This window comes from Pelodiscus sinensis, chromosome 9 (assembly GCF_052426305.1).
Source record: "Pelodiscus sinensis isolate ZL-2025 chromosome 9, ASM5242630v1, whole genome shotgun sequence".
NCBI classification, from domain to species: domain Eukaryota; kingdom Metazoa; phylum Chordata; order Testudines; family Trionychidae; genus Pelodiscus; species Pelodiscus sinensis.
Window position 1 is genome coordinate 29,710,693 of NC_143060.1, and position 13,928 is coordinate 29,724,620.

The window sequence follows — 13,928 nt, forward strand, 5'->3', positions numbered from 1 at the left end:
CAATCCAAATATTTTGCAGTATTGTTCATTATGATTATAAAGGAAAGAGAAAATGGCTTGTCTATCTTTACTTTGTGAAATGTACATTTTTATACAAATAGAGTGAAATACAAAAAGTGCGAAATGGTGGAAAGAAAATTATTTTTTTCATAATGTTTCAGTTTAAATGATAAAAAATATCATTGTAGGAAACTAATTTTTAGATATGATTTTAACAGTGTATTTTCACATTGTATGCCATCTTCTTACTGAAAGGTTTGCTTACATAACATAATTGAAGGAACCATAACTTAAGTGCATTTTTGACACATTCCATAGCCAACAAAAAGAGTTGTTTAAAGAAGACCAAACTATAATAGGGTCGGCACATTATTTTAAGGACTACAGGATCTGGTTCATATTCTTGGGAAAGGCTTATTAAAATCAGAGTAATAAGTGTAGAGTTCCCAAATATGCAAGCTGGATATAGTCTGAAAACTAAGTGCTGAATAATCTTGTTTCACTTACCAAAGCAATATACCCATATACAATGCTCATCATTATAATGAAGACCTAATCAGAATTAAGAAATCCAAAATGGAAGCTTGAGTTTTCTGTATGCTGAATGTTGAATTGTTTCTATCTGCAGTTGTACCAGTTGATATAAGCTGTGGCAAAAGAACATAACTCTTTCTGTAGAACAAAATTTATCTCCCAAAAGTTTCCTAATGAAAGAAAAAAAAGTTAGATGCAGGCCAGCAATTGAATCTACATAAGTGAATCTCTACTGACTTCAGGGAATAGCAGCAGAAGGCTGAGGGTGAAATTTAAGTACATCCTTACTCAGGCAAAACTTTCATTGAAGCCAGTTGATATGTAGCCTAACAATGGACAGCATGATTCTTCTCTCCCAAAAGAAAACAAACATAAAACCCCATATATGTTGTACTGTTCATAGCCCAATCCTGCTCCCATTCACTGACTGCACTAAAAGCAGGAATAGGCCTTCTGTTAATGGATTACCCTCATTTTTTCATCTATAGCCTTTGAAAAACTTGAATATTAGTATTAAACATTAATAATATAGAATGTATGTTTTTGAAGTTACAACTTCCTTTATAAAGAAGTCGCCTAGAAGTTACACCCTAACCTTTAAATAGAAACCAGTTCCAGATAAGTGCATTTTTAAATGATATATAATATTGTGCATGTTTTTAATTCTTTTAAATGTATCAAAGGGTTTTGCTGGTTCCCTGAAATCAGCTATAAGAGTTAGGTTTTTTTTTCAGCAAGAAATAAACTTTCCTTTATTATATGGGAAAAGAGTTAAACTGACTCTTTTTATGTAAGCATACACAAAGGCCTGTAAAATGCTCAAATTGAATAAAAATAGAAAAAAACATGGATTAGAATCTGGCTTCTTTTTTTTAAAAACTGACGTGACCTTTAAAGCACATAATGCTTTTATTAATTAATGTTAAGAATTATTTTAAAAAATTCTTTCATTTTTACATAAAGATATCAAACAAGTTTATATAGTTGAATAAAAAGTAACATGCTAATAAGTTGATATATTAAATGATATATTAAATCTAATGACCCAGATTTTCTAGTATGGTGTGGTTGCTTTGCATTGAATTGCCAGCATATTTTGGACTTCAGGTCACTGTGACTGGTCCAGGGAGGACCTCTTGAGCACTTAGATAATCCTGCAGTAGTGTAGAGCCAAGAGAGCCTTTTACATCACTTCGCGGCAAGAAAAAGGAAGGTATGGCCAATAAAAAGAAAAGTGGGTGATAATTGTGCTAAGCTGATCTTTGGATGCATGTTTTTCCTGTAGTCATTGCAGGCTTGTATGCAGAGCAATCCTTTAGCTATTTTAAGCATAAAAGTGAGCTTTAAGTTATGTGGTACAATGCTCTTGTTTTGTGTTGTCATTTCCAGTGCTTTGTCCACTGACCCTCCATTTCTTACATAAATACACTTCCTAATGCCATTTTCAATGTCCTAATTTTGAAACCATTTTTCAGTATTTTGCAACTTAAGAATTTTATTGAAAAAAGCAACCTGACCATTGGACTGTATTTTTACATATTTAAATTGAACATGATTGGTTCAACTTAAATACCCTTCTTGAAACTGTTTAAATATTATTTATCCTGTCCTTACATGCATTCTTTAATGGAGCTCCTTCCTTTGGATTGCTGTCTGTGATTGCTGACCTGGGTAATGAATAAGAGGTGTAAGGAAATGTGCTCAGCCGACAAGAGCAAAGCAATTTCAATGCAAGGAAATGAAGGAAACAGACCTAGAAAATCCTGAATGCATTTGGGAGCCTTGGAGTCATTTTCCTTCCTTTGCTTATTTTTGCTCAAAGGCGGTAGCGTGCTCCACCGACCCAGTCTGGTGACTTATTGGTATGCATGCGAGCGATCAAGGCCGTCTGCACCCACGTAAAGTTTGCACGCGCAAGGGTTTGCGTTTTAACTTCTGGTCCGGGAAGAACATACTGAGTGCCCTGAAGTCTCGTGCATTGAGAGGGCATTCCCCCCGCCTCTCCCCCCACATCCCATCTCAGATGCCCTTGCGCTTGCATCCACGCTCTGCGTGTGCTAGAGCCACTGCAGGCAGATCGCACACAAAGGAGGAAGCGCTAAAGTTTCAGCGGCCTGACTCTGGCTGCTGCCCCCTCTGCAAACCGGCAGCGTCGGGAAACGTCCAGCCCCGCCTGCTTAAGTCCAGGACAGAAAGTGCCGAGGGAACGCCGGCCAGTCCACAGTGTCGCGCGTGGTTCGAGAGAAGCCCCTGACCGGGGCAAGGGCGTCGGAGCAGAGGCCGAAGGGGAGCCGGGCAGCGCGAGCCAACAAGGGACACCCAAGCCCCGTTCGCTTCGCTGGCGGGCCCGGGACAACCCTGGCAGCCGCGCCATTGGCTGAGAGCGGCTCGCGCTGCGGCGGCTGCTGCCAGAACAGCTCAAGCCAAGCGCCCCTTTCTCTTGCCCCCCCTCCGAGCAGGGCAGCGGCGGCTGCAGCAGCCAGCAGCTCAAATGGAGTGGAAAATGGCCAGTGGTGGCATAGAGCGCCATAGCTTAGCTGCTGCACGTTTTGTGTTTAGCTGCCTCTAATCTGCTTTCATTCGCCTGAGCCCCCAGCTGGGGGTGGGGGGGGAAGGACGAGGGAGAGATTCTGTCCTTTGCTGCCGGTCCTGTAGGCGATAATGTTTATATGATTAGCCGAGCCCAGGGGTGGGGAGTGGAGAGAGGGGGGTGGAGATTGGAGGAGGAGGAGGCTGGAGGTGACTCCAGTTCAGAGCTAGTGGAGAGTCCGTGTCAGGATTTAGCAGTCCCCAGTCACACACACAGAGGTGCACGAGCGAAAAGGAGCTGGCAATACAATTCATTGGGATTGCGTGCGTGTGGTGCGTTTCTTCCCCATTGCTGTGTGTTACTAGCTCAGCGCTTGAGCTCCAGCCGTTCACGGGGCAGCCGCGGTGAGAGGAAGAGGCGAAATCCGAGGAGGGGCTGGAACTGTATCATGCCCGAGGCCAGAATGCCATCCAGGGAGATGTAAATTAGGTCGAGGCGAACGACAGAGACATAGAGAAGGGAGGGGGCTTTGCTTTGCAAAAGCTGAGTTGGTCCCCGGTGCGCCGGCTGGCATCGCCTTTATTTCCCTTCTCGGGAGCGTTGTACGGAAAAGGACTCCAAGGCTGGTCCCAATCCACTGGGCTTTGCACCGTGGCCCGCCCCTTTGATTTATTATTATTTATTGCATTTATTTTTTGTCGGGGAGCCTGGCTATTTTAGACCTTTCCTGCGGAGCGGGGTGTTGGAAACTGCAGGAAAATGTTGACTTAGCCCTAGCAAAGCGTACCGACCGGCCGGCCGCTTGGCGGAGGAGAAGCCGCCTTGTGTGTGTTGTCCCAGCTCAGCGAGCTGCAGCGGCAGCTGCCTCCCTCTCTCCCTCCCCAGCCCAGCTTTCTCCTGCCCGGTCCCCGTTGCGCCTGCGGTCGCTGTGCTGCCTCCCGAACTAACTCCTCTGCCCCTGTGTTCAGAGAGGGCTCGCCCGGCCCCGGCGCATCCTACTTGGGAGAGAACCTGGCCTGGCTTCGGTTCCACAGCGCGAGGTAAGGCGAGCTCGGGGCAAGTCTGGCGGCTGCTGTTCCCAGGACCTGTTTGCTACTCGCGTCGCTTCCCTCTGGAGCCGTTTGCAAGAATGGGCCTGGGGAAGGGGCTTGGCTTGTTTGCTGACCCCAAGGCCGCCCCCTTTCTCCCTCGGGGTATCCCCCGCTTCCAGGGAAGCACAGTACTGGGGAGGTGGCGGGCAAGGAATAGGCCCCCCACCCTCCTGCAGCCGGTCTGTGCACGCTCCCACCACGTACTAACACTCCGCGCCGGTTCAATCCAAGTGCTGGGGGGCGGGGGGCAGGAGACCGGGCAGGGGAGCGGGGCGCGGGGGCCGGCGGCAGGATCGTTACTTGCTGCCCTTTGGGCAGGCGGAGTCCCCGGGGCTGGCTAATCCGCCGACAGGGGCTTTTCAGGCAGCCCAGGAAGGAGCCGGGGACATGAAAATGGAGCCAGATGTGAACTAGGGTGGCCGATCATGGCAACAATCAGAGGCGGGCTCCGGCTTCTTGCAGGGTGTCTGCGCCCTGGGGGACCAGAGTGGGATTGTGGAGGAGCCCCAGGGTCGTGGGGCCCTGGGGAATCCGGACGCCTGGGGCGGCCACAGCCTCTGGGCCCCAGGAGAGAGGGGAGCCGGTGCTTTAGGCTCCTGGGCAGCCGGACTTGGTAGCGCGGTGCTGAGCTATCCTGTCCAAAGGGCTCCGGGCCGCGCTGGGCGAGCAGGGCCGTGGGCAGCCTACAAGCTGCCGGGCTCTCGCACTCTCTTACTGCGGAGGGTGGGGGGCGGTGCCTCGGTCTATCTGACTTGGTAGCCGGGGGTCCAAGAGGAGCCTTGGCCCGTGCGAAAACAGAGCCAGAGGAGGCTGCAGCTCCCCCTTGCCATGAAGCAAGTAATTCCCGGGGATCCTCCACTGCCTCCCATCCCTCACCTTTCCCCTAGTGAGGGCTCTACTCTCAGAGCTGGGGAGGGGTGTCTCCTGCCGGGCACCCCCGAAAAAGAACCAGGCTGAGCGGCTCTTCCAAAGGAGCCTGCCTGGCTCTAAGTAACAGCAGGAGCCATATGGTTCCCGTTACCGGAGCAAGGCAGCCTTTTCTCTTTTCTTTCTTTGGTCGGATCCAACATTCTTTCCTGTATATTGAGCCAGCAAGTCTGCCTCTCTCCTCTCCCTCCCTCCCTGGGTTCAGAGGAGTAATATCCTGACGTGGGTAGCCCATTCATTTGTCTGTGTGCGCGCAGAGCAGGCCCCACCAAGTCTGTTCTCTGCGAGCCCAAGTTGCGCAATGAAGAAAGTTGCATCCGTTTAGTAAATAATTACCTGTTGCAGATTTATTTTAACTAAATCAGTTTCATGAAGAGGCAGTCCATCCAGCCGCCACTGCATAGGGGTAGAGGCTTCCAGTTAGCAATGATTATCCTTCCCAGTTGTGGTATAAGGAGGGTTTTTTTTATTTTCACATGTGGAAAGCTGGGGCCATCTGGAGACAGAAACAAAGTAAGTGTGTCACACGGCACCTTTTAGTGTATCCGGGCTTAACAAGAATAGTATCATGTTATAAATCTAAATTAGTGGTGGTGGGGTTTGGATATAGTTGATTTGTCAGAAAGTAAAGATATCTAACTGGTGTTCAGGTGAATGGTGTTTTTTTTTTTAACAGACATTTTTTTTTTGCGCTCCATGAAGAATTCTGCAGAACAAATGTTCTGTTGTTTGGTTTCTTCAGACACTCTGATTCCCTCCTTTTGTTGCTTGTCACTAAAAGAGGTGCCATTTCACATCATTCTGCACAAATTGTTTGAATTAATGCAAGTGTGAATTCTTACCGTTTGAAGGGGGTTATTAGCATATCAAAGGTTTCTTAGCTCCAGCTCAATTGAGAAAATTTCAGCTTGTCTTCCATTTGCTTCCACGCAGAGGCCCAAAGGGCAGTGGGAATTGTAAAGGGATAAAATGGGGAGGTGGATTCGGGTTATGTTTCTGAACTTTTACTGTTTTGTAATTATGTGAGTGAAAAACATTGTCTGCTGCAGAGCCCCTGCAAACTGTCAGACAATTATTTTCTATTGGTTAATGGTTTGTTCAAGGAAAAGAGTGACCTTTTATGACAGCCACAGTGACATTGCTTCTGGTGTCTCCTGTCTGTTAGTGGGATTTAAAAAGCCTTTTCTAGGGAACTCCTGCTTTGGGTATGGCCTACACATTATGTCATTAGAGTGTCTGAATAGTGAAGGACTTCTAATTACTTCAGAGAAAAATGAAATCTTTAAATAAAAGGCACTTAATTCCAAACTTTTGAAGTAAACATACTTTGCTCCTTAATATGTAGACTAGGATAATAGAAAACCTTTCATATGTGTAATTTTAAAAAGTGTCACCATCTATTAAGACACATCCTTCAATTTCATCTTTATCATAAGTACATTTCTAATGTGAAAAATAACTTTCTGTAATATGATCTAATGGGATAAATATGGGATACTTAGAGAAAATATTGTATTTACTTATTCTTAAAATAGGTATAGCAAGGCCTGTGTAGAATATTTACCACTATGTTTTAAATTGGTTTCCATAATTGTCCAATTTACACATTTTTTATTCATTAGATATTGTTTCCCCATATTTACAAAGACTATGGTTTAGTCTACCCTTTCATTATCCTAAAAATATCAATATTCATAATCTGGGAAAGCAAGAGCCAAGCAAAATGCATTTATCCTTCAGTAAGTTGAGTCCTTTTCCAGAGAGTCCATGGTTCTTGGGGACTGCATTCTGGTCTTTCTACTTTGGCAAAACAAGTTTGCATCTCCCAGACCTCTTAAGATGAATACAGTATTATCTATTTTGTGCGCATGTATTTAAAAAAGTGGTTTTGAATGCTTTGTAGGTTCATGGATTCTTCACACTGTGTAGTATAGGGAATATGACATTCCTTTCTTATAAGAGGTATTCTTTACTAATGTTCAAAAGAGTTCCTTTTACTTTCATTTAACAGAGAAACTGAGCTGCATGGAATAACAGTCTTGAAGAAAACTGTAGTTAATTACATAGTATATTTAGACGTCTATTACCCTTAAATGGACAACATTTCAGTATTTTGTAGATAGATGCGTTTTAGTGGTCCTAAAATTGTGTGTCATTACTTTGAGGTAATTTTCAGCAGTTTATTTGCCTAATGTCTTCAGCTGTCTAAAGTGTACCTTTGGTGGTATAAAAGGAACATATTGATGTAATTGCCATTATTGCACTTAAGTTGCTGTTAACTAGTCTGCTTTGAATGCAGAGTGCTATAAAGAAAGCGCATTATCCTTAGTGCTATTAAGGATAATCTAAAAATTGTCTTGAAAATGTTGCACTTCAGTTTATGTGATGGTGATCCCAAATTTGACAAATCTCTGAAGATATAAAATGCAGTGGAAGAAAGATTTCAACATTCAGATGACAAAATTGGACCACTTAGAGAAAAATTAATGTGGAGCAGCAGCACTTCAGCTGCCATTTTCAATCACCGTGGGTTTCTGTGTGTTGGCAACAGAAAAGGAACAGAGACATTCAGATAGTTCTGGGAGTTGTTGGTTGGGAAAAATCAGGATATTGAATCATGTGGGGTAGAACAAACCAATTACTTCAGGTTTTGACTTGAGAATGTGCAATAAACATTTTTTGGGGGGCTTCTGGCTCCCCTGCTCATTAATAGACCAACATCAAAGCGAGCCACCAAACTTCCAAATGTTTTAAAAACTAATGTAAAGATACAAATCTTACATGTAGTCTTGCAAGTCTTAATTTAAAACAAGCAGTTGGAGTTTTTATTGCAGCAATTTTCACAATCAGCAGAAACATTAACACCAAGCTTCTGGGTGTTTCCTTCCTTGCAATGAGCAAGAGGAGAGCTTTAAAATCCAAAGTTTGTTTAGTAGTTAGCTTCTGAAGTGATCAAATAAGGACTTTCTCCACATTTTATTTATCTCTTTTTATAGCTTCCAATGCTTTTAAACAGGAATTGGGATTATTTAGAGGACATTTCTTAGGCCAGAAAATAATTTGTTGAAATTAAAATAATCAGGCTGGAAAAGGTTTAATAGTTTGTGCAATATTTTTAATAATACATACTAAGCATGGAATTTTGTTTCTGAAAAATGTGATCATTCAAAGTGAGTCCCTATTTAACTAAGATTAAATCTTTTTAAATAGAGTAATCGAAGAATTTACAGTGTTGTTTGGTAAATACGTTGTAATTTGGTGGATTGTAAATTCACTTTTAGAAAAAATAAGGAGCCTGCAGTACATTTTGTGTAAATTCACATAGGAAAATGTTTTTATTTAAGTAAGCCTAGCTATTAATAGTGTGCATCCAGTATAGGGAAATTTGTACACTTAGGAAATTCAGAGATTAAAGCATAAAAAGCAAAAAATGATCCACATTTTCTGGACAATTTGGCCTAAAAAGTTGATCTGATGCTGGTATTTACTAGCTTTGCTTGCACCACTTCCATGTATTATTTTGACTTTCATTTTGTAGATTTTTTTCTCTAAACCGCTTTTGCTGAACATAGTGTAGTTCCAGGTAAAGATAATTTTGCCAGTAATTCTAGACTTTTAAAAAGATTTTAAATAATTGCAATATATTTTCCTGAGCCATCATATTTTCCATTGGGAAGAACGTGGGGATGACAGATAAAACAAGAACTTGAAGTAGCCATTAATGAAGTTACCAGGTGAAGTACAAGAGAAGAAGTTAAGCTATATCTGGCAGATAATTGAAATCATATTATCACAGGTAGACAAGCAGTCAGTTAAAAATCATAGTACTTTATAGTAAGCTTTAGTGAAATTATGATCATGTTACTTAGGTATGCCATGTTTTTTAAGCATTGTGTAGGACTAATACAGTTCTGACTTTAAAAGATAGCATAAAATAGCAAAATATTCTGCTGAAGTATTTATGCACAGTTTTAAGCAAGTCTATCATTTTAAAATTTTTGTTTTTCAAATCCTTAAACTAGAAAAACCTAAAAGGTTTTAGCAATCACTTTATTATACTTATATTTATATTTATTATAAGTAGATGTCGGGATAACTGGAGAAGCAAAATGCTATGTAAAGACCATTCTCGGTACTTTTTAACAATGCTGTTTAATATTGAAATAGGTTTCAATATTGATTTGGTTTCTGTCAGTTTTTAAAATAAGATTAGTAGGTGGTGCTTTAGATATAGGTATGGCTTGTTGTATTGTTTGAATACATCTATAGGAATATGTATATTCAATCTTTAGTTAATGAACACACTTCAGTCTGAGCTGTGTCCAGTAAAAAGATTAAATCGAAGTTGTCACTCTTAAAGAGCCTGCTCAATCACCATATTTTTTGAAGCTCCACTTTTTCACCTGTCAGTATGTGATATACAGGTCCCAACATTTTGGAGCTGAGCAGTGTATACTGCTTTCTTGATAGTGATTTAAGTTGTAAAAATGCATTGCTTAATGAGTATTACAGCGAATTCAACTCTATTATGATACAAACTGATAATTTAAAACCAGTTCTTAAAGAATAGGGCCCTTGATCAGATTCTGAATTATAGCAAAGCCCAGGTTATGGCTCATTATCTTAAACTGAGGACTCTGAAGAAATATATAATTTGCATGTGTCGTGATTTCTTTCTTGTTTGATTTTCATCAGTCATTATTGCTATGATTCAACTTACACAAGCCTGTTATTTACCAAAAATTATTTAGAAAGCCTTAATAATCAAGAGCATTGCAGACTGAGTGAAGCAAACACAATGCTTAACACCTGCAGGTAAAGTGCAGCCTACTGCAAAATGTTATTGATTGCTTTTGTGGTACAGAGCAAGCTTAAATACAATTTATTTAATTACAACAAAAGTGCAATTTTATGAAGTAATATACTTCATCTTTTTAGAAGATTTTATGTGTTATGTGCTGATAAGTAAAATCCCATCTTAGTCATATGAATTTGTTCAATTACCAGAGCAGCTAAGAGTGGCGGTTAGGATGGGGAAATCAATTTACACTGAAAAGCACTAGAAATGAGATTAAGTTGGTTAGTAGGAATTTGCCAGCAGTGTCTAAATTGCTTAATATTATAAAAAAGTTACCATGTTTCATGTATAGTTAGAAAATTGGCTACACATCAGATCTGTTATTTGATTGTTCCTTTGTATCATGTAAGCATTTCTATTTTTATTCGTATAATAGCATTTGCAGATAAGTCGAAAGTCTAACAATAACTTCACAAAACAGAGGGAATAATACTATTCTCTAAAGCAATAATTTATTTTTAGATAAGTGATCACAACTAGTTATTTCTCCTGTCTAGCTTGTTGTCTGTAAATACCTTAGCAGACATTTCAGACTGAAAGGCAAGAGATAAAATTGTAATTTCAGAGTGGCCCCAACAGTGTCCACATTCCTTTTTGTAGTGTAAAAATCATGCTCATCTACCACCAGAATAGAAACATTACTTCTTAATATAAAACTTTTTTGTGGAGTATTATTGGTGTTAGTGTTTTATTTTTAGTTATTACTTATAAACTATGAAATGGAATTTTTGTATCTGAAAAAGCTGTTGCAGTCTAGATTTAACTAGGTACTTTGGAGTTTGCTCTTGCATCTTTCAGTCACCAGAACTGATTTTGCTACATGAATGGGCTACGTGACATGTTAGAGCCCGTCATAAAGTCAGGTTACTGAAATTTATGAGGAAAGTGGTTGAAAAGAGAGGACAAATGTCACTGAATAGGGATGATTTAATCAGATTTCTGCTGTAGGGGAAATGTTAGGTGTTTTTTTTTAAACCAGGATGAAATGTCTCCCTCTACAGAGAATAGTATTAATTACGGTATGAAGCCGGAATGTATGTTGAGGAAAATGGGATATCTTTTGGTCTTGTTTGTCATTGATTTTTTTGATCTGCGAGGAGCAATTATAAATATTAAAATTTGCACGAAGGGAACTGAACTCTGTATTTCAATGCTGAAAGCTTCATAGAGCTCTATTTAAAACCAGTCAGCCTTTTCCATGGGTCTTTTTAGTGGCATGAAGTTTAAAATAATTTGTTTTCTTTTTAAAGTAATGAAGTAGTACAATTTTTCATGGAAGTGTGTTGTTCCATTTTATCGTGTAAACATGACAGAGTCTAAGTCTGTCTTGTTAGATTCCTTGCAGCATGAAACCCCTCAGAAAAGAATATCATTAAAAAAAAAACAGTTTTAAAACAAATCTTTTCCACCATCCTTTTTTCCCTCTTCAGCTTCCTTGAGTATATAATGTAGCATGACATAATTGCCCACAAATCTTTCTTGTGCCCAAGTTGTCATGTTGGAAGAGAATAGGGGCAGATTGCAGGAACAACACGGGGTGGATTTTACACTTAAGGCTGTTTTTTTTTTTAATGTTTCATTTTAATTGTTGTCCTGATTATCTAGAAATGCTTAGCCAAGTACAAGCCAAAACAGAAGTTGTCTTAAGAAATTTTCTATAGCCAGGACAATATTTAGATGCTAACTTATAATGTAGTATAGAGTAAAAGATTTTTGATATTTTGATACTTTATATAATAATGGACTATATTTCACCATTCTTTATAAAGAAGACAAATAAGGAAAGGTGTTCTTTTATCTGGTATTATTGTTGGCTTTTCGAGAAAAGGATAATGCTGTGTCTTGCATCTTCAAAAGCTATACATAGATTATATTGTACTACTGTCACAGTAACTCACTGTGTGTGAGCTGTGCTTTTTTAAAAACTGAGCTACTTGTATTTATTTGATTGCTTATAGATGTGATAGAATACTCACTCTAATTTAGAAGCTTCAGGGGGTAGCCGAGTTAGTCTGTACAGGACTAATGTAATTTAGAGAGGTCTCTTCCTTTCTTTGTGTCTTCTGTTAGTATTTTCATATCAGTCAACACTTTAAACTGGTTATTGCTCTAAATCTAGATGACAGAATAATCTAAAATCCGTTACTGTCAAAAATTGGTCCTGGCAGCTGAGGGTGGAGATGACTGACCTTGTTTGAGACTTTAATACTTGCTTTGTAGTTGATGGGATTTGGTGTGCATGGACGGTCTTACCATCCAAGCATCGATTGCAGTATTCTCCCTTTCCCACCATCCTTTTTTCTTTAGCTGCCATAACTATATAATGTACTATGACACAGCTGCCCACTAACCTCTCCTCAGTGTTGAGCAATGATTAATGTCAATTCTGAATAAAAATGAATTTTAAACAATACAACTACTATTGCAATTGTTAATTTTTGCATTTCAGAAGACAGATCTAATTTCTACTGTTCTATTTGAACTTATTGAATAGAAAGGTTTGTGTTTAGAACACAAGAGATGACATAGTTTTTAGGTCCAAACAAATCATATGGCTCCTAAAAGATCTGCTCTTAGTATTTTGTTTAGTAGGTTTTACATTTAGACATCAGAAGGTTTACGTTTACAGATACGATGTAGCTGAAGTATTCCCTAAAGGTGGACTGGAAAGGCCTGATTATCCTCTCACTTATACTGGCAAATGTTTAGGGTAAGTAGATTTGTACTGAAATCATTGCAGCTATACTAATGTAAAACTGGTGTGAGTGAAAGAAGAATTAATGTTCTGGTTTGTTAATGGTCAGGCTGGCTAAGTTGAGAAAAGGGAGGGGATAGAAATAAACAGTATATTATAGATGATACAGGGCGATACTGGAGGGGATAGAAGAACTGCCTCTACTCACAGGAGTTTGAAAAAGATATCTTTGAGAGTGGAAAAATAAAATAGCCTCCCCCCTCATAATCCATAATCTTGTTGAATATTGCAAAGATCGTCATCATGTTGAGATTGTCCCCCAGCCCCATTTTTCTCTGCTTTATCCATTTTAGGAGTTACATACTAGTACCTAATAATGACAGATTATTGATCCATCCACTAAAAACTTCCTGCCACAGGAAGAACTCAACATGTGCCAGCCATTGTCTAGAAGTGGGTATCCAAAATTTGCCATTTTTTGTCCTGTCTAACCACTGTATGCTCAATAGAATATGTGTTCTCAGATTTCTTTTGGCCTTTTAATGTAAGTTGATATAGACAGCATAGCAAACTATATTTTTAGTTTAGTTTTTAAAGAGGATGAATGAGTCAGTGCTAAGTGCAATAGTTTAGGACTTGACTTAGCTTGATATTACTTCTTTGCTCCACCACAGATTTCCTATGTGATGATGAACATGTGGTCAAGTCCCTTAGCCCTTTCTGTGCCTACATCCCCCATCTATAAAAAGGAGGGTAGTAACACTACCTTACAGGGGAGATGTGATGATAAATACATTAAAGGTTCTGAAGTCTATCTACTGTTAAGGAGTGCTTTGTAAGAGCTAGGTATTATATTTATTTTTTTCAGCAAGACCAGCAAATTACGATTAGTCGTCCTCCCTTAAATGTCACTACTTGTAGGACTTGCTACTGAGAAGAAAGATAGCTTAACTACTCTCTAGTCTAATTCTTTCTTTCCATGCTAGAAAAAGACATTAACATTGCTGCCACACTTAGGTCTTTCTAATTGTTTGAGACTAGACTGAGTGCAGGAGGTTCATTGAGTATTTTTTCCATTTATGTTGAAAAGATTTTATTAAGAAAATTCATGTTATATACATTATGAAGGACATTTCAAGTGAATGAATATGTTCATTGGAAGGCCATAAAATCAATCTTCCTTCAGTGGAATGAAAACTGGTTATAAAAACAAGATGATTGCTTCCATAAATATTATATACATACTACTATAGACTTAATTTTTAAATAGTTAAATAAAACTTAACATATCCG

General features: G+C 39.7%; 1 protein-coding gene across 15 annotated transcripts in view; it reads left to right on the forward strand.

Annotated features, from left to right (window-relative positions):
* Positions 1–13,928, forward strand: part of ADGRL2 (adhesion G protein-coupled receptor L2) — a 538,071-nt gene that overhangs the window by 331,111 nt on the left and 193,032 nt on the right. For 2 of the 15 annotated variants that reach the window (XM_075936333.2, XM_075936344.2), the window contains exon 1: positions 3,239–4,104. The exons of 2 other annotated variants lie outside the window; for them this stretch is intronic. The gene's annotated coding sequence lies outside the window, so the exon portion shown is untranslated. Of the gene's footprint in view, positions 1–3,032; positions 4,105–4,650; positions 5,596–13,928 lie in introns of those variants that run through there. 11 more of the 15 variants (XM_075936340.2, XM_075936339.2, XM_075936343.2 and 8 more) reach the window with 10 other exon arrangements.